General features: G+C 44.4%; 1 protein-coding gene across 1 annotated transcript in view; it reads right to left on the bottom strand.

Moving 5' to 3' along the window:
* The window catches only part of LOC126263382 (uncharacterized), a 63,109-nt gene that overhangs the window by 9,741 nt on the left and 34,519 nt on the right, over nucleotides 1-18,849 (bottom strand). The window lies entirely within an intron of this gene.

Below are 18,849 nucleotides of genomic sequence, written 5' to 3'. Positions count from 1 at the left end.
CTCTCCATTTAACAGTGGAATTCCCGTTGCAATCTTAATATTATCCTCCTTGCTTTTGATTTCACCGAAGGCTGTTTTTACCTCCCTATTTGCTGAGACAGTCCTTCTGACAGTCATTTCTTTTTCGATTTCTTCACATTTTTCATGCGGCTATCTCGTCTTACCTTCCCTGCAATTCCTTTTTATTTCATTCCTGCGTGACTTGTATTTCTTTATTTCCGAATTTCCCTGAACATTTTTGTCCTTCCTCCTTTCAACGATCAACCAATGTGTTTTTCTGTTACCCGTAGGTTATTCGCAGTTACTATCTGTGTACCTATTTTTACCTCTGAAAAATTATTATTTCCCCTCCTTAACTGAACTGCCTACTGAGAAACACATTATCGCAGTATCTATAGCGTCGTAGAACCTCAAGCGTATCGCGTTATTTCTTAATACTTCCCTACCCCACTTCTTTGCGTATCGATTCTTCCTGACTAATGTCTTAACCTTCAACTAACTCTTCCTCACTACTAAATTGTAATCTGAGTCTATATCTGCTCCTGGGTACAGCTTACAGTCCAGTATCTGATTTCATCTACATCTAGATCCACATCTACATGGATACTCTGCAAATCACGTTTAAATGCCTGAAAATGGTTCATCGAAATACCTTCATAATTTTCTATTATTCGAATCTCGTATAGATCGCAGAAAGAACGAGCACCTATATCTTTCCGTGCGAGCTCTGATTTCCCTTATTTCGTCTTGGTGATCGTTTCTCCCTATGTATGTCGGCGTCAAAAAAATATTTTCTCATTCGGAGGAGAAAGTTGATGATCGGAATTTCGTGAGAAGATTCCTCCGCAACGATCAACGCCCTTGTTTTAATAATGGCCATCCCAAATCCTGTATCGTTTCAGTGACACTTTCTCACCTATTTCGCAATAATACAAAACGTGCTGCCCTTCTTTGAACTTTTTCGATGTGCTCCGGCAGTCCTATCTGGTAAGGATCCCACTCCGTGCAGCAGTATTCTAAAAGAGGACGGACAAGTGTAGTGTAGGCAGTTTCTTTAGTTGATCTGTTACATTTTCTAAGTGTCCTACCAATAAAACGCAGTCTTTGTTTAGCCTTCCCCACAACATTTGTGTGTGTTCCTTCCAGTTTAGGTTGCCAGTATTTGTAATTCTTAGATATTTAGTTGAATTTACGGCCTTCAGAGTAGACATAAGTTTAACGGATTCCTTTTAGCACTCATGTGGATAACCTCACACATTTCTTTATTTAGTGTCAATTGCCAATTTTCGCACCGTACAGATATCTTTTCTAAATCGTTTTGCAATTTGTTTGGATCTTTTGATGACTTTACTTAGTCGTCAGAAGATCAAAATAAATTGCAGAACGACTTAGAAAAAGTTTTACCAGTTGATAAACGACAGAGTCATCTGCATAGGCCTACAACCTAAGACGGCTGCTCAGATTGTCTCCCAAATCTTTCATATAGATAAGGAACAGCAAAGGGCCTATAATACTAGCTTGGGAAACTTCTGTCTTAATCGATGACTTTCCGTCAGTTACTACGAACTGTAATATCCCTGACAGGAAATCACGTATCCAGTTACATAACTGAGATAATAGTCCATAAGCATGCAATTTCACTACAAGCATCCTGTGTAGTACAATGTCAAAGCCTTCCGGAAAGCCAGAAATACGGAATCCATTTGAAATCCCTTAGCAATAGCACTCAACACTTCATGCGAGTAAAGAGCTAATTATGTTTCAACGGGCGATATTTTCTAAAAACGTGTACACTGTGTGGCAATAGACGGTTTTCTTCGAGGTAATTCACAATTTTCGAACACAATATATGTTCCAAAATCCTGCTACATATCTACGTTAATGATGCGGGCCAATAATTTAGTGGATTGCTCCTATCTTTCTTGAATATCGGTGTCACATGTGCAACCTTCCAGTCTTTGGTTACGGATGTTTCGTTGAGCGAACGGTTGTATATAATTGTTAAGTATGGAGCTGTTGCATCAGAATGCTCTGAAGGGAACCTAATTGGTATACAGCCTGGACTAGAAGACTTGTTTGTACTGCTTTAAGTTGCTTCATTTCTCCGAGGTTGTCACTTCTATGTTACTCGTGTTGGCAGCTGTTCTTGATTCTAATTCTGGAATATTTATTTCGTCTTCTTTGGTGGAGGAATTACGCAACGCTGTGTTTAGTAACTCTGCTTTGGCAAACACTGTCTTCCATAGTACCTCCATTGCTATCGCGCAGAGAAGGCATTGATTGTGTCTCGCCGCTAGCATACTCCACATACAACCAGATTCTCTTAGGATTTTCAACCAAGTTTAGAGACAATTTTCGTTGTGGTAATATTATAAGCATCTCGCATTGAAGTCCGTGCTAAAAGTTGAGCTTCTGTAAAATATCGCCAATCTTGGAGAGTTTGCGTCTGTTTAAATTTTGCGTGCTTTCTTCATTGTTTCTTCAACAGTGTTCTGACCCGTTTTATGTACCGTGGGGGATGAGCTCCATCGTTTGTTGATTTATTTGGTATAAATCTCTCAATTGCTGCCGATACTATTTCTCTGAATTTAAGGCACCTCTAGTCTACACTTACGTTCTTAATTTGGAAGAACTGAAGATTGTCTCTCAGGAAGGCGTCAAGTGAATTTTATCTGTTCTTTTTATTTTTTTTTTGAAGATGTATATATTTCGTTCATTTTTGGAGGATTTGGGGATTACAATATTCAATCTCGCTACAACGCCCCTGTGTTCACTAATCCCCGTATCCGTTTTGTTGCTCGTTATTAACTCAGGGTTATTTGTTGCTAAGAGGTCAAGTGTGTTTTCACAACCGTTTACTATTGGCGTGGGCTCATGAACGAACTGCTCGAAATAATTTTCAGAGAATGCTTTTAGGACAATTTCGGATGATGTCTTATGCGTATCTCCGGAATTAAAGGTGTATTTTCGCCTAATTATAGAGGGTAAATTAAAGTCACCAGCAATTACAACTGTGTGAATCGGGTATGTGTTTGAAATCAAACTCAAATTTTCTTTGAACCTTTCAGCAACTGTATCATCTAAATGGGGAGGTCGGTAAAAGGATCCAATTATTATTTTATTACAGTTGCCAAGAATGACCTCTGCTCGTACTAACTCAGGAACTATCTACTTCAATTTCGCTACAAGATAAACTATCTCCAACAGCAACACACACGCCACCGCCAACTGTGTTTAGCCTGCCCTTTCGGACCCCGTTAGCTTCTTCGCAAAAATTTCGGCTGAACTTATCTCCGGCTTTAGCCAGCTTTCAGTGCCTATAAAGATTTCACCACCAATGCTTTCTATTAGCGCTTGGAGCTCTGGTGCTTTCCCAACACAGCTACGACTACTTACAACGGATGGTTCCTCTATCTACGTTCTTCCTGTGTTTGCCCTACACCCTTTGTGACTGAATCCGTTTTTTCTGGAGACCCTCTTTAATAAAAAACCAATCACTCCACGCCACACAGTCCTTGCTAACCGTGTAGCCGCCATCTGCGTGTCGTGGTGTCCTGACCTACTCAGCGGAACCTGAAACACAATCATCCTATATCGCAGGTCGAGGAATCTGCAGCATACACAGTCTCAGAACCGTCTGAGCCTCTGATTCAAACCTTCCAGTCGGTATTTGCAGCATAGTCCTGTCTAAAGTGACACACATCATTGGTACCGACGTGAGCCCTGTGCTCTTCATGGCATCCAGAAGGACCCGTTCCACATCTGGACTGACTCCACCCGGTATGCACACAAAATGCACATGGTCTTTTTTCCCTTTCTTGGGAGCCATGTACCTAAGGAGCCTCGTATTGCGCCTAACGTTGGAGCTTCCAACTACATCCCACCATCTGTGACTGCCCGGATCTTGCAGGCTGAGAGGTTTCCTCCGAAACAGGATAGGCAACTGCATCTGGCTGAGCGACAGTGTCAGCCAAAGCCAGCACCTGGAAGCTGTTTGTTAGACTAACCGGGGAGGCCTTGCGTTCGGCCCTCTGGGAAGTCTTTCGCCGCCTGCCACGATCCGGGGTGACCTCACACTCGACCACAGATGAGGGTTCAACCACAGTGCTAGCAGTAATTACACTAGCTACGGTGAGGACCGATCGGAGGACTCGGACGTGCTGTACGTCCGTTGGATCCCCACGGCCAGCCCACAACGGTGGTGCCGATCCACTGCAGCTTCAAGCTGTGTAACCGAAGCCATAGCAGTGTGGAGCTGAGAGCGGAGTGTCACCAACTGTGTTCGCATCGACACAGAACAAACACAGTCTCTGTTCGTAATAGAGATAGTGGAAAACTAAACTACTGAGATATACGGAGTATCAGCATGTGTAGTGGCAATCTTCTGTAGACCCTGATGGAAACGCAGAAATTGTGTCTAATTCATTAGATTGATACGCAGAGATTCAAAACCCTAACCACCAAAGCACTCAGGTGAAACTAAATAATTCGCCCCGGGCTAGGAATTTGCAGTATGTCACAAAATCGGTTTACTTTCTGACACAAACAAAAATGCGAGAATTGTGCAAGATGACTACTTTCTTCTTAAATCAGGACTTCAATAAAAACGTCAAGGTCATGTTAATCAGAACAGAATGAGAAGTTGTGATCTAAACGACAATAGATTTATTCTTTCTTATCATCACAAGACAAGAAAAAAATGACTTAAGAAACGTCATGCAAACATTTTCATTCACAAACGCTTTCACTGATATCGGGTCTATGGTGGACAAAGTGATCAGTTGGCGATCGACATACGACAGTAACCAGAACACTAATCGCTCTATCTGACTTAATACACGTGAATGCTGGGTATGGCACAAAAACTACCCCACAATCAAGCATCTATACGCTACTATTCCAAAATATGCGTTCAGCGAATGAAGTCATGGACAGCCGAAATCTGTTATTAATGGCGCGCGCCCGATAAATGGAAGTATGCAAACGGTTAATTCGGAATGCAGGTACTTCCCTTTGAGCATATGAAACCCCGATGGATTCCAGTGTGCAGGTGGAACCGTTTGATGGTCTGCCAAACCAATTTTACTCTGTGCCACGACAATGCGTGATGGAATATGTCAAATGTTTAGACAGCCGACTCAAGACAAATAAGTACACTCACACATCACTCGTCATGTGCGTGATGCTAGAAGCAGTACCTCTGAAGGTTCAGAAGGTGACTGACACAGGCGCTAAGTGGCACACAAGCAAAAGACACACCGTATAGGTAGACACCTGTAGTTCTTTACAAGCAAAGTGCCAGTACAAGAGACATCTCCTCATCTCAGTAGCAAAAGCCCATTTACATCTTAGACTTCCCCCACCTTAGCACAAGCCAATCACGAGCTCGAGCACCTCATTTGAAGCTCGGAGAGCGCCCCTTGCTCTCCATACACCGGTTTGACCAATCAGAGACTTTAAAGTTAGTGGGGAGAAAAGGAAAAAAGTTTCAGCTTCCCAGCGTCTTTCCCACGCATTATTTTGTTAACAGCATGAGCAAGATGGAACCGCATCCCTGCATAAAAAGCTTATCCCCTCTGTTGCATCCGTTTCGAAGTTTCCAAAGAATGGCCATAAACTCGCTAAAAGACTCATGCTTTCACCACTATGTTTTGTAACAGAGTCTGCACGTCTGGGCGTCATTGACCTGTCCCTCGGAAATGCGCAAGACGTTCACAGTTGTCTCGTCGGCTTCCTGCCTAACAAGGGCCCATCCTCCGCTTTATTGCCGTTCTACAATGCGCTTGGCATTGCAGCGGCGACTTCACAGCGCTAGTCAGTCTACCTGGACACAGATGCCGACTTACTGGCGCCAACCGACGTGTCTGCACAATCAGACTGCGGAACTCAGCCGTCTGGACATGTTTCCACCCAGCTTCTGCAGAAGAAATGCTTTTCCCTCGGCTCACTGTCGCTGTGCACCTTTACTGCAGTGGTTTAAATCATCACCCTATTCCGTTGAACACAGGTAAAGCTTACCATTATTCCTTCCCTAGAACATGCAAGCAAGAGCATTAACTACTGCCCACCATTTCAACATGATGTATGATGACAAATCGTAATAAAGATCGTCTTCCCTAAGAAAATGAAGTGGTATAACACCAAATCAGAAGTGAGAGCCCCCTGCAATCTTTAAGTTGTTACAATTAAATATTAAAATTACACGCAGAAACTCAAGAAATTAAACTATCAAAGCACACATACGAAATTATACAATTACCTCCTGGTTAGAAACTCATTAAAGTCAAAAAAATGTTGAAACTTCCTGGCAGATTAAAACTGTGTGCCCGACCGAGACTCGAAATCGGGACCTTTGCCTTTCGCGGGCAAGTGCTCTACCATCTGAGCTACCGAAGCACGAGTCACGCCCGGTCCTCACAGCTTTAATTCTGCCAGTATCTCGTCTCCTACCTTCCAAACTTTACAGAAGCTCTCCTGCGAACCATGCAGAACTAGCACTCCCGAAAAAAAGGATATTGTGGAGACATGGCTTAGCCACAGCCTGGGGGATTTTTCCAGAATGAGATTTTCACTCTGCAGCGGAGTGTGCCCTGATATGAAACTTCCTGGCACAATAAAGCTGTGTGCCCGACCGAGACTCGAACTCGGGACCTTTGCGTTTCGCGGGCAAGTGCTCTACCATCTGAGCTACCGAAGCACGACTCACGCCCGGTCCTCACAGCTTTACTTCTGCCAGTATCTCTTGTCCTACCTTCCAAACTTTGCAGAAGCTCTCCTGCGAACCATGCAGAACTAGCACTCCTGAAAGAAAGGATATTGTGGAGACATGGCTTAGCCACAGCCTGGGGGATGTTTCCAGAATGAGATTTTCACTCTGCAGCGGAATGTGCGCTGATACGAAACTTCCTGGCAGATTAAAACTGTGTGCCCGGCCGAGACTCGAACTCGGGACCTTTGCCTTTCAGGAGTGCTAGTCCTGCATGGTTCGTAGGAGGACTTCTGTAAAGTTTGGAAGGTAGGAGACGAGAAACTGGCAGAAGTAAAGCTGTGAGGAACGGGCGTGAGTCGTGCTTCGGTAGCTCATATGGTAGAGCACTTGCCCGCGAAAGGCAAAGGTCCCGAGTTCGAGTCTCGGTCGGGCACACAGTTTTAATCTGCCAGGAAGTTTCATATCAGCGCACACTCCGCTGCAGAGTGAAAATCTCATTCTGGAAACATCCCCCAGGCTGTGGCTAAGTCATGTCTCCATAATATCCTTTCTTTCAGGAGTGCTAGTTCTGCATGATTCGCAGGAGAGCTTCTGTAAAGTTTGGGAGGTAGGAGACGAGATACTTGCAGAAGTAAAGCTGTGAGGACCGGGCTGTGAGTCGTGCTTCGGTAGCTCAGATGGTAGAGCACTTGCCCGCGAAAGTTCTAGAGTTCGAGTCTCGGTCGGGCACACAGTTTTAATCTGCCAGGAAGTTTCATATCAGAGCACACTCCGCTGCAGAGTGAAAATCTCATTCTGGAAAAAAAATTGTAGTTGTCTGTTACTGCGTCTATCTCGGGCAGTCGCTTCTGCCTAGTTCGAAATCTCTGCCTCACCATGAAGTAATCCAACTGAAATCTTCCCGTATCAACCGACCTTTTCCAAGCATACCTCCTCGTGCTGTGATTCGTGAACAGAGTATTCGCTATTACTAGCTGAAATTTATTTCAAAAGTCAGTTAGTCTTTCTCCTCTCTCATTCCTCGTCCCAAGCCCACACTCTCCTGTAATCTTGTCTTCTGCGCCTTCCCCTACAACTGAATTCCAGTCTTCCATGACTATTAGATATTTTTCCCCCGTTTCGCGCTGTATTACCCTTTCAGTATCGTTATATACTTTCCCTATCTCTTCAACTTCAGCTTGCGACGCTCGGTATGTATACCTGAGCTATCGTTTCCAAGGTTGGTTTGCTGTCGATTCTGATAAGAACGACCCTATGACTGAACTGTTCAGTGACATACCCCCTGCCCTACCTTCCTGTTCATAAGGAATCCTGCCCCCCTTTATACCATTCTCTTCTGCTGTTGACATTACCCTATAGTCGTCTGATAATAAATCCTTGTCTTCTTTCCATTCCACTTCACTAATGCCCACTATATTTAGATTGACCCTTAATATTTCCCATTTCATATTTACTGTTTTCCCTACGTCATTCAAAGTTGTGACATTCTGTGCCCGACTCGTAGAATTTTATCATTTCTTTAGTTATTCAATCTTTTCTCTATTGCCTTCCACAGCCATTTGCGCTGTGAAATAATATTAAAAATTAAGTGGGACACAGAGGATCAAATGAAGAAGTGCTAAAAGCAGTAGGTGAAGACAAATGGCTGTTGAAGGCAATAGAAGAGGGGTAGATAAGTGACATGTTTGCTACGGCATCCAGGGAGAGCTACGATTCCTCTGGAAAGAAATACTATGCCTGCTCAAAACAGTGAAGCACCAAAATATATGGACGGATGTCAATGTAGCTTGATACACATACACACCATTGGCGGTTATGTAATTGATTATACACTGCTGGAAAAAAAAAAAAATATTACTGCACATGGAAAGACAACGTCGACTTTGATCTGATGACGGCATATTCCACCTGGAATATAGCAGATGTACTGATAACGGTTTCAACGTCGTTCCTAGCATGTAGCGTAGTGGCATAGCTATCAGGGCGCAATGTATGTGTACCCTTTAACACGAAATGCTCAAAGTCTGATTGCTCAGTGTGGTGCAAACGTGTGAAGCAAGCAGGCAACCATCCAAAAGAAACACACTAGTGCTTTCTACAGCAAACTGAGAGAGTTTGAAAGAATTCAAAAATTGTAATCTTCTGTGCGTCGGGAGGGTTTTTTGAGAGAATTGCCACACAAGATGGACGTGCTGCGTTAGTTGTTTAACAGTGCTGGTATGAGTGGTCACGTGAACATTCTCATACCCACAGAGGAGATTTTGGATGTTCAGTCAGTACAGACACCTTCCAGAATCATCGTATTGTAAAGTCAGCAGTGGCAGATTGTACAGCTAGCAAGGCGTGGACGATAGCGTCTGTGAGGCCAGATGTGTCAACACGAAAGTGTTGCAGTTATTAGTAGTGGAACGACAGCCACGCACACTGTGGTGTCACCGCTAGACACCACACTTGCTAGGTGGTAGCTTTAAATCGGCCGCGGTCCATTAGTACATGTCGGACCCGCGTGTCGCCACTGTGTGATCGTAGACCGAGCGCCACCACACGGCAGGTCTAGAGAGACGTACGAGCACTCGCCCCAGTTGTACGGACGACATTGCTAGCGACTACATGTACGAAGCCTTTCTCTCAATCGCCGAGAGACAGTTAGAATAGCCTTCAGCTAAGTCCATGGCTACGACCTAGCAAGGCGCAGTTAACCATATCTGGAGAGAGTCTCACTTGTATTATCAAGAGCAATGTACAACAAGAAATTAAAGTTAAGTATACGAGAAGCTCCGTTCTTTTCTTTATAGCTTTCATCACGTATCCTGTTTCAGACTTAACGCAAGGCGGCGAGAGTTGACGCGTGCCCTTCCGGCTACTTCTCAGTGTGGCGTAGCTAGCTTGTTACGCCACAACACACACTTCTAGCCTGTCTCCCCTCAGGCCACGCTACTGACATACACGACTCGATTGGTGCCGTCAGAGCATCACCTCGAAGATGGAAAGTCGCGCGATGGTCTTCAGCGTCGAAAGCAGATTCTGCCTGCACCAAAATGATGGTCGTTTGCTTGTACGACGTAGACATGGAGAGCGCTCTCTCGAAGAGTACATTCGTCCAGGACGTCCAACCCCAGGCCTTAATGCCGGCGTTACGATAACCTACAACTCTGATTCACCGTCAGTGTTTCTAAAGGGGCGCTAAAGAGCGCTCGGTACGTGCAGGCCCGTTTCTTTTTTGCCGTTATAGCAACAGGACGGTGATATGTCGCTGCAACAGGATAATGCTCGCCCACACACTGCCCATGAAACTCAACGTGCTTTGAAAGACGGGCAGCAATTTCCCTGGTCAGCACGATCTCCGCACCTCTCTCCAATCGAGCACGTTTGTGATGTGATGGGACTGGAAGCAACTCGTGCGACTCGTCAACCAATAACTCTTCCAGAACTACGTATCCCAGCACAGCATTCGCCATCTGTAAGATCGACTGGATGCCAGAATCAGCGCCTGCATTGCCGCCCATGGAGTCTACTCCACGTACTGATATGGGTGTTTCAGCTTCGGTCAATACCTTGTGCCTTTGAACAGTTTGTGCTACTGACCTGTAAATGTAACCAATTCCTGTACTCAACATGCACTGTGAAACGTCCCCTTTGAAAAATTATGAATTACTGTGCTGATAAACCTCTACGCTATTTGATTTTCAAACAGCAGAGCAAAACTGAACGTACTCAGACATTACTCACTTTACTTATTCTGATCAACACTAAACTGACACACAATATTTTTTGCGCAACGCAATCTGACTTTCAATAACCCCACAAAAGAATGGCCCTGACTAACAATAACCTATACCTTTCATGAATCACTTACCCCACAAAAATCTTCGTTACTCGAACTACTACAATACAGCGAGCGCCAATACTGCCAGCTACATAAAAGATTCTAACTACTGAAGGCACTAACTACTGATAGGCATAGTCGGCAAATGAAAGATTTTGATAGTGAACAAACAATGTATTTACCTTAATAATGTTCAAAAGTCATTATATATATATATATATATATATATATATATATATATATATATATATATATATATATATATATCAGTTCATAATGTCCAGTATTACAAATTTACTCTTTCTGGCGGACACACGTCCAGATCGTCCGCTCTTAAAACTCTGCCATCTCTCTCCCCACATCCATCACTGCTGGCGGCTCACCTCCAACTGCGCAACGCTACGCGCTGTTCACATCCAACTGCCCAATACTACAATAGAGAATATTTCAACAATGCCAACCAGCCACAGACTGCACACAGCACAGTCAGTGATTTTCATACAGAGCGCTACGTGGCGTTTCTGACATAGAAACCTAAACAGCCTACTTACATATAAACAGCCTACTTACAACTGTTGCAACAATATATTTGAGTGAATTGGAAACATCTAAAAGAATGTAATTTTTTTCCGGCATTGTAGTTCTAGTTCTCTGTGGCAATCAGAATGGCTATCAGAGAGCATTAGCAATGTTCTGTTTAATGCTGTGAAATTTGGAAATTTGTGGTCAGGTCTTACGGGACCAAACCTCTGAGGTCATCGGTCCTAAGCTTACGTACTACTTAAACTGACTTAAGCTAAGGACAACACACACACACTCATGCCTGAGGGAGGACTCAACCTGTGAGCGGCGCCGCACGGTAGATTGTATAAGGGCCGTGAACAACGTAATATATACTGTCTGATCACTGTAAGCTAGCGTTGCTACCTCTGGATCACTGGGCCCTCGGGTTAGATTCTCGGCCGTGTTGGGGAATTTCTCTGTCCGGAGACTGGGTGTTTGTGTTTTCTGCATCATTTCATCATCATCATCATCATTCATGACAGTGGCTAAATTGGACTGTGAAAAATAACTGAACTGTGAAAAAATTGTGACTTTGTACGGGCGCTGATGAGCGCGTATTTGAGCGCCCCACAAACCAAACATCATCCTCTCTGATCACTGTGAAGGACACAGAGATGCCACCTACTCATATAAGACAGCGGCATCAGGAACTAAGAGAAACATGAACAGCTGATGACTGGCGTCGCACTGTGTTAGCTGATACATCTCAGTTCTGCTCTATTCCAGATGACCATTATTGTTGAGTATAACGACGACATGGGTAGAGGCTCCATTCATACAATGCTTTGAAGAGAGAAAACGTTGTTCCTCCTGGCTTCACGGTGTTGGAAATCATTATGTGCTGGTAGTGTGTGAGGAAACTGTAACAGCACAACAAAACGTCACGCACAACCGGCGTCTCCATGTGTTACTTCTCATGCGATAGCATCGTGGTTCCATTTATCATGTGGAAAGTTCTCGTCAGACATGGCAGTGGTCTGTGTAAACCACCTGTGAAAAATAAATATCGTGTGACTAGGGCCTCCCGTGGGTAATTGACGGAAAGTCATCGAGTAAAACAGAAGTGATTTCTGGCGTTCCCAAGGTAGTGTTATAGGCCCTTTGTTGTTCCTTATCTATATAAACGATTTGGAGACAATCTGAGAAGCCGTCTTAGGTTCTTTGCAGATGACGCTGTCGTTTAACGACTAATAAAGTAATCAGAAGAACAAAACAAATTCCAAAACGATTTAGAAACGACATCTGAATGGTGCGAAAATTGGCAGTTGACCCTAAATAACGAAAAGCGTGTGGTCATCGACATGAGCGCTAAAAGGAATTCGTTAAACTTCGGTTACACAATAAATCAGTCTAATCTAAAAACCGTAAATTCAACTAAATACCTAGGTATTACAATTACGAACAACTTAAATTGAAAGGAACACACAGAAAATGTTGTGGGGAAGGGCAACCAAAGATTGCGTTTTATTGGCAGGACACTGCCAGAACTGTGAAGGTGGTTCGGTGAACCCTCTGCCAGGCACTTAAATGTGACTGGCAGAGTATCGATGTAGATGTAGACCGTTCGCCGGGTGCAAGTCTTTCGATTTGACGCCTCTACGGCGACTTGCTTGTGGATGGGGATGATGAGGATTAGGACAACACAACACCCAGTCCCTGAGAGGAGAAAAACCTCCGACCCAGCCGGGAATCGAACCCGGGCCCTTAGAATTGATATTCTATTGCTCTGACCACTCAGCTACCGGGGGCGGTCAACTGCCTGTATCATGTGTTGAGTTACTACAGTGGCCGGTAAGGTACCCAAAACTGACCACAACAGAACATGTGTTGGATCATCTCGGATTTAAACTCCGTCTGCGTACCAGTATCCAGAATATAAAGGACCTGTGAGCCGGTTTACCTCAGAAGAGCATGAAACGGCCTTATTACACCAATCCGAACAGAATCAGTACATGCATCAAGGCAAGAGGGGTTGCAACTTAATACTGATAAGTGGGCTCATACTGCCAAGTTCTTTGTACATTTAACGTCTTTTGTTATCACTGAAACAGCACACCGTTCCGATTCGTGTGGTTTCATTTAGTTTCCTCTTCTCAAGGTTGGTACTTCATGTTTTTTGTGAGGCAATGTATTACAAAAAATGGTTCAAATGGATCTGAGCACTATGGGACTCAACTGCTGAGTCATAAGTCCCCTAGAACTTAGAACTACTTAAACCTAACTAACCTAAGGACATCACACACATCCATGCCCGAGGCAGGAAAAAACCTACGACCGTAGCGGTCGCGCGGTCCCAGACTGTAGCGCCTAGAACCGCTCGGCCACTCCGGCCGGCAATGTATTACAGACAGACCAAGATGAGAATATGTAAAACGTGTCATAGAAGGCCCTGGCGAAAAAGACATATGCAGAGAAAAAAAATCGTATCAGGTAAAAACAGATGAAAGGAGAGCATCAAATCTGCCAAGAGACTCAAGAATTAATGAAAATCACAGTTAACTTTCTTCGTTACTGGACTCCTTTGGGTGTGAGTATGTGGCAGGGAGATGGTCCAGTTTTAGAAGAAAAAGTAGACAAGTGTGGAATAAGCATCAGTGATCGGAGTAGCGCCCAGCGCCTCAGCCTTCAGCGGTGCCAGGAAGCAGGAAGGATGTAGCGGCCCGGTGCCCCCCCCCCCCTCCCAGAACTCCACGGAGCCACGGAATGATTTGTTGTTAATTAGTCCCGCAGCCGTGACGGCCCGTCTCCAGGGCGTACACCTAACTGTGCGCAGCGCTGCAGCTACGCAGCTCGCAAGCAGTAGTGCTCGTGGTCTGCCCTGCACGCACGGAGCCGCAGGTCTTAATTAAGTACACAACTCTCTCGTAAGTTGTAAAACGACGTTTGCACACTTACATTGCATGTCTCTCCTAACAGTCTTCAGGTGTATTCTCCCTGGAGTTTCGGCAGATACTTGAACCTTTGTTTTTGCATTGCGCAGCTAGAGTGAGCCCCAAAACTACCGCTTTTCACATCTTTTGTTCGACGCCCATTGACAACAGAAACTGACGGTTTCCCCACAGCAAACAAAATTATTTTTGAATCGGAATTTTACGTTTCCATTCGATAGTGTGCTCTTAAGTTAATCTAATCTGATATTCGTTTCACCAATATAAATTAACAGGGTCATGAAAACACTAAGTATAAACAGCAATCGTGCAGCAACTCAGTACCACTGCATGTTTCGCGCTCGACAACGACAAATTGCAGGGCGATGAACAACAGAACAAAATAGTTCAAATGGCTCTGAGCACTATGGGACTTAACATCTGACGTCATCAGTCCCTTATAACTTAGAACTACTTAAACCTAACTAACCTAAGGACATCACACACATCCGTGCCCGAGGCAGGATTCGAACCTGCGACCGTAGCGGTCGTGCGGTTCAAGACTGAAGAGCCCAAAACCGCTCGGCCAATGCAGCCGGCAACAACAGAACAGAACGACCGTGAAATGTGTGGGAATCGAGGCCCCAAGGGCAGGCGCGGTTCTATTTACGCTCTTTATGCAGCTCCTAAGTCCTTTTCGTGTCGATTCTGAGAGGCAGTGTGTCTGAAATGTTTTCCTGCGTCACCCATAATAAAACCGCGGGATATGAAACGCTGAGCGTCGCGGTTCTGACCTCCATTGCACAGACGTCAAAGGAAGGGGAGGAATGTGTGTCCGCGGTGTTGTAACGTCCACGGTGGCTTTTGGCACCATTGTGGTGAAATATACTGCATAAAATTCCGGACGCTGGCATCTTTTTGTATGCGTACGCCTTGGTTTTGAAGCGTCACAGAGGCCGAGGGTGACGTCGGAGAGCGTTAGAGAGGAAGGTTCTAGGCAGCTTAGACCTAAATAAAAGGCTCGGGCGTCCCACTTGGAGAAAATTACGAGGCTTCGAAAAGGTAACTCTTTCACTATGTTGCGCAGCGTATTTTCTGGATATATTCCAATCTCTCTCTTCTCCTACAGTCTTTACCGTCTACCCTTTAATATCATGGCGATTATTCCCTGATGACTTAACAGATGGTCTATACTACTGGCCATTAAAATTGCTACACCAAGAAGAAATGCAGATGATAAATGGGCATTCATTCGACAAATATATTATACTAGAACTGACATGTGATTACATTTTCACGAAATTTGGGTGAATAGATCCCGAGAAATCAGTACCCAGAACAACCACCTCTGGCATTGATAAGCCTGGGCATTGTCAAACAGAGCTTGGATGGCGTGTACAGGTACAGCTACCCACTCAGCTTCAACACGATACCACAGTTCATCAAGAGTAGTGACTGGCGTATTGTGACGAGCCATTTGCTCGGCCACCATTGACCAGACATTTTCAGTTAGTGAGAGATCTGGAGAATGTGCTGGCCAGGGTAGCAGTCGAATATTTCTGTATCCAGAAAGGCCCGTACAGGACCTGCAATATGTGGTCTTGCATTATCCTGCAGAAATGTAGGGTTTCGTAGGGATCGAATGAAGGGTAGAGCCACGGGTCGTAACACATCTGAAATGTAACGTCCACTGTTCAAAGTGCCGTCAATGCGAACAAGAGGTGACCGAGACGTGTAACCAATGGCACGCCATACCATCACACCTGGTGATACGCCAGTAATGCGATGACGAATACACGCTTCCATGTGCGTTCACCGCGATGTCGCCAAACACGGATGCGATCATCATGACGCTGTAAACAGAACCTGGACTCATCCGAAAAAAATGACGTTTTGCCATTCGTCACCCAGGTTCGTCGTTGATTAACCATCGCAGGCGCTCCTGTCTGTGATGCAGCGGCAAGGGTAATCGCAGCCATGGTCTCCGAGCTGATAGCCCATGCTGCTGCAATCGTCGTCGAACTGTTCGTGCAGATCGTTGTTGCCTTGCAAACGTCCCCATCAGTTGACTCAGGGATCGAGATGTTGCTTCACGATCCGTTACAGCCACGAGGATAAGATACCTGTCATCACGACTGCTAGTGATATGAGGGCGTTGGGATCTACCAGGGCGTTCCGCATTGCCCTCCTGAACCCACCGATTCCATATTCTGCTAACAGTCATTGAATCTCGACCAACGCGAGCAGCAATGTCGCGATACGATAAACCGCAATCGCGATAGTCTACAATCCGAGCTTTATCAAAGTCGGAAACGTGATTTTACGCATTCCTCCGCCTTACACGAGGCATCACAACAACGTTTCACCAGGCAACGCCGGTCAACTGCTGTTTGTGTATGAGATATCGGTTGAAAACTTTCCTACTGTGAGCACGTTGTAGGTGTCGCCACCGGCGCCAACCTTGAGTGAATGCTCTGAAAAGCTAATCATTTGCATATCACAGCATCTTTTTCCTGTCGCTTAAATTTCGCGTCTGTAGCAGGTCATCTTCATGGTGTAGCATTTTTAATGGCCAGTAGTGTATTAGTCCTTCCCTTCTACTTCTCAGCGTTTCCCATATCTTCCTTAATCCACCGATTCTGCAGAGAACCTCTTAACTGCTTTTCAGGCCCCCTGACTTTCAACATCAACATTACAAACGTGGCGAAAATTATAGAATGGAGGAATGTACGTCATTTCTACATTTGACAATATGTTAACAAGACGAAGTACAGTGTCAGACGAAAGTAGCATATTGTATTGTATTACCTTGTTAATATAGTGCGTAATGTGTATCTTGATACAAAATAATTGGTCACCTGAAGATAATCGTACGAATGAAACAAATCATGAATTAAGAAGCACACCTACAGGGGTTGGACAAAAATATGGAATTACTGCGAGTAATGTATGTTTGAACATAAATACGGATGCTAGCCAAGTCTGCAGGTTAAGCTGTTGTATTTGATCACCAATGGCACCTTCACAACGTTTCAATACTTGCAATCAGTCGTAGTCAGAACAGTGTCCTACGTACTCCTGAGTTATTACATCGGAGCTACGTGAATCCGAACGCGGGCTGTTTGTTCGTGCTCGTGTGGTGGGTTCTTCAGTAACGAAGGTAGCGGATGCGTTTCGTGTTTCTTTTTTTAAATTTTTTATACCTTATAAAGGGAAAACGGAAAAACATCATCCGTTAACACCGAGCTTGGACGAAAGAGTGGTGTAGAGTCATCCTGACGGAAGGTTGTGGAACAGGGTTGTAACGAAAAATAAGAGGACGCAGCTGAAGAGGACGCAGCTGAAATCGTCACTGCGAAACTAAATGTTGTACTGGAGAGCCCTGTCAGCACCAAAATAACACGAAACGAGCATTATAAGTAGGGAACTCCGGGGAGAGCTGGAAATGCCAAATCATAAATCAGTGATGTAACTATTTATGAGATTACTATGTTGTGCTGAAGCCATAAAACCTGGACAATGGAGCAATGGAAGAATGTCTTTTGCTCGGATGAGATTTATTTCACACAAACTTCTGAACGAATTTACGTCCCAAGGATGGAACATGAAAAAGGGGGAGGGGGGTGAAGAGGGGTTAAGTGGTTCAGAGGAAATATGAACAGCCATATCGTGGTACTCCCTGCGAGCCAGGGTTACTTTTGAGCAGCATTACTGCCAAGGGCTATCTGACCTTTTTCATCTACATCCACATGGTTACTCTGCAATTCACAGTGAAGTGCCTCGCATAGGGTTCATCGATCCATTTTCATACTACTTCTCTACCATTCCACTCACGAATGGCGGATGGGAAAAATGAACACCTAAATCTTTCCGTTCGAGCTCTGATTTCTCTTATTTTATTACGATGATCATTTCTCCCTAAGTAAATGGGTGTCAACGCAATATTTTCAAATTCGGAAGATAAAGTTGGTGATTGAAATTTCGTAAATGGATCTCACCGCAAAGAAAAACGCTTTGTTTCAGTGACTCCCATCCCAACTTGCGTATCACATCAGTGACACTCTCACCCCTATTGCGCGATAACATGAAACGAGCTGCCCTTCTTTGCACTTTTTCGGTGTCCTCTGTCAATCCTACCTGGTAAGGCTCCCACACAGCAATATTCCATCAGAGAACGAACAAATGTAATGAAGGCTGTCTCTTTAGTGGGTTTGTCGCATCTTTTAAGTGTTCTGCCAACAAAGCGGAGTCTTTGTTTCGCCTTCCCCATAATATTATCTATGTGGCCTTTATCTATGTGGTTTTTCCAATTTAAAATGCTCGTAATTGTAATTCCTAGGTATTTAGTCGAATTCAAAGCCCTTAGATTTGTGTGATTTATCGCATACCTAAAATTTATCGGATATCTTTTAGTACCCATGTGGATGACCTCGTGCTTTTCTTTGTTTAGTGCCAACTGTCGCTTTTCACACCATACAGAAATTCTCTCTAGATCATCTTGTAATTGGAATTGATCGTCTGATGATTTTACTAGACGGTAAATTTCAGCGTCATCTGCAAACAATCTAAGAGGGCTGCTCAGATTATGACATAGATCATGTATGTAAATCAGGAACAGAAGAGGGCCTACGACATTACCTTACGGAACGCCAGACATCACTTCTGTTCTTCTCGATGATTTACTTTCTATCACTATGAACTGTGACATCTCTGAGAGGAAATCACGAATCCAGTCACACAACTGGTACGATACTCCAAATGCACGCCATTTGATTAATAGTCGCTTGTGAGGAACGATATCAAAAGCCTTCTGGAAATCTAAGAATATGGAATCGATCTGAGGTCCCTTGTGGACAGCACTCATTACGTCATGGGGATAAAGA

Source organism: Schistocerca nitens, chromosome 6 (genome assembly GCF_023898315.1).
Source record: "Schistocerca nitens isolate TAMUIC-IGC-003100 chromosome 6, iqSchNite1.1, whole genome shotgun sequence".
Lineage (NCBI taxonomy): Eukaryota > Metazoa > Arthropoda > Insecta > Orthoptera > Acrididae > Schistocerca > Schistocerca nitens.
The sequence above is the reverse complement of the archived record's forward strand: the minus strand, read 5'-3'. Positions and strand labels throughout refer to the sequence as shown.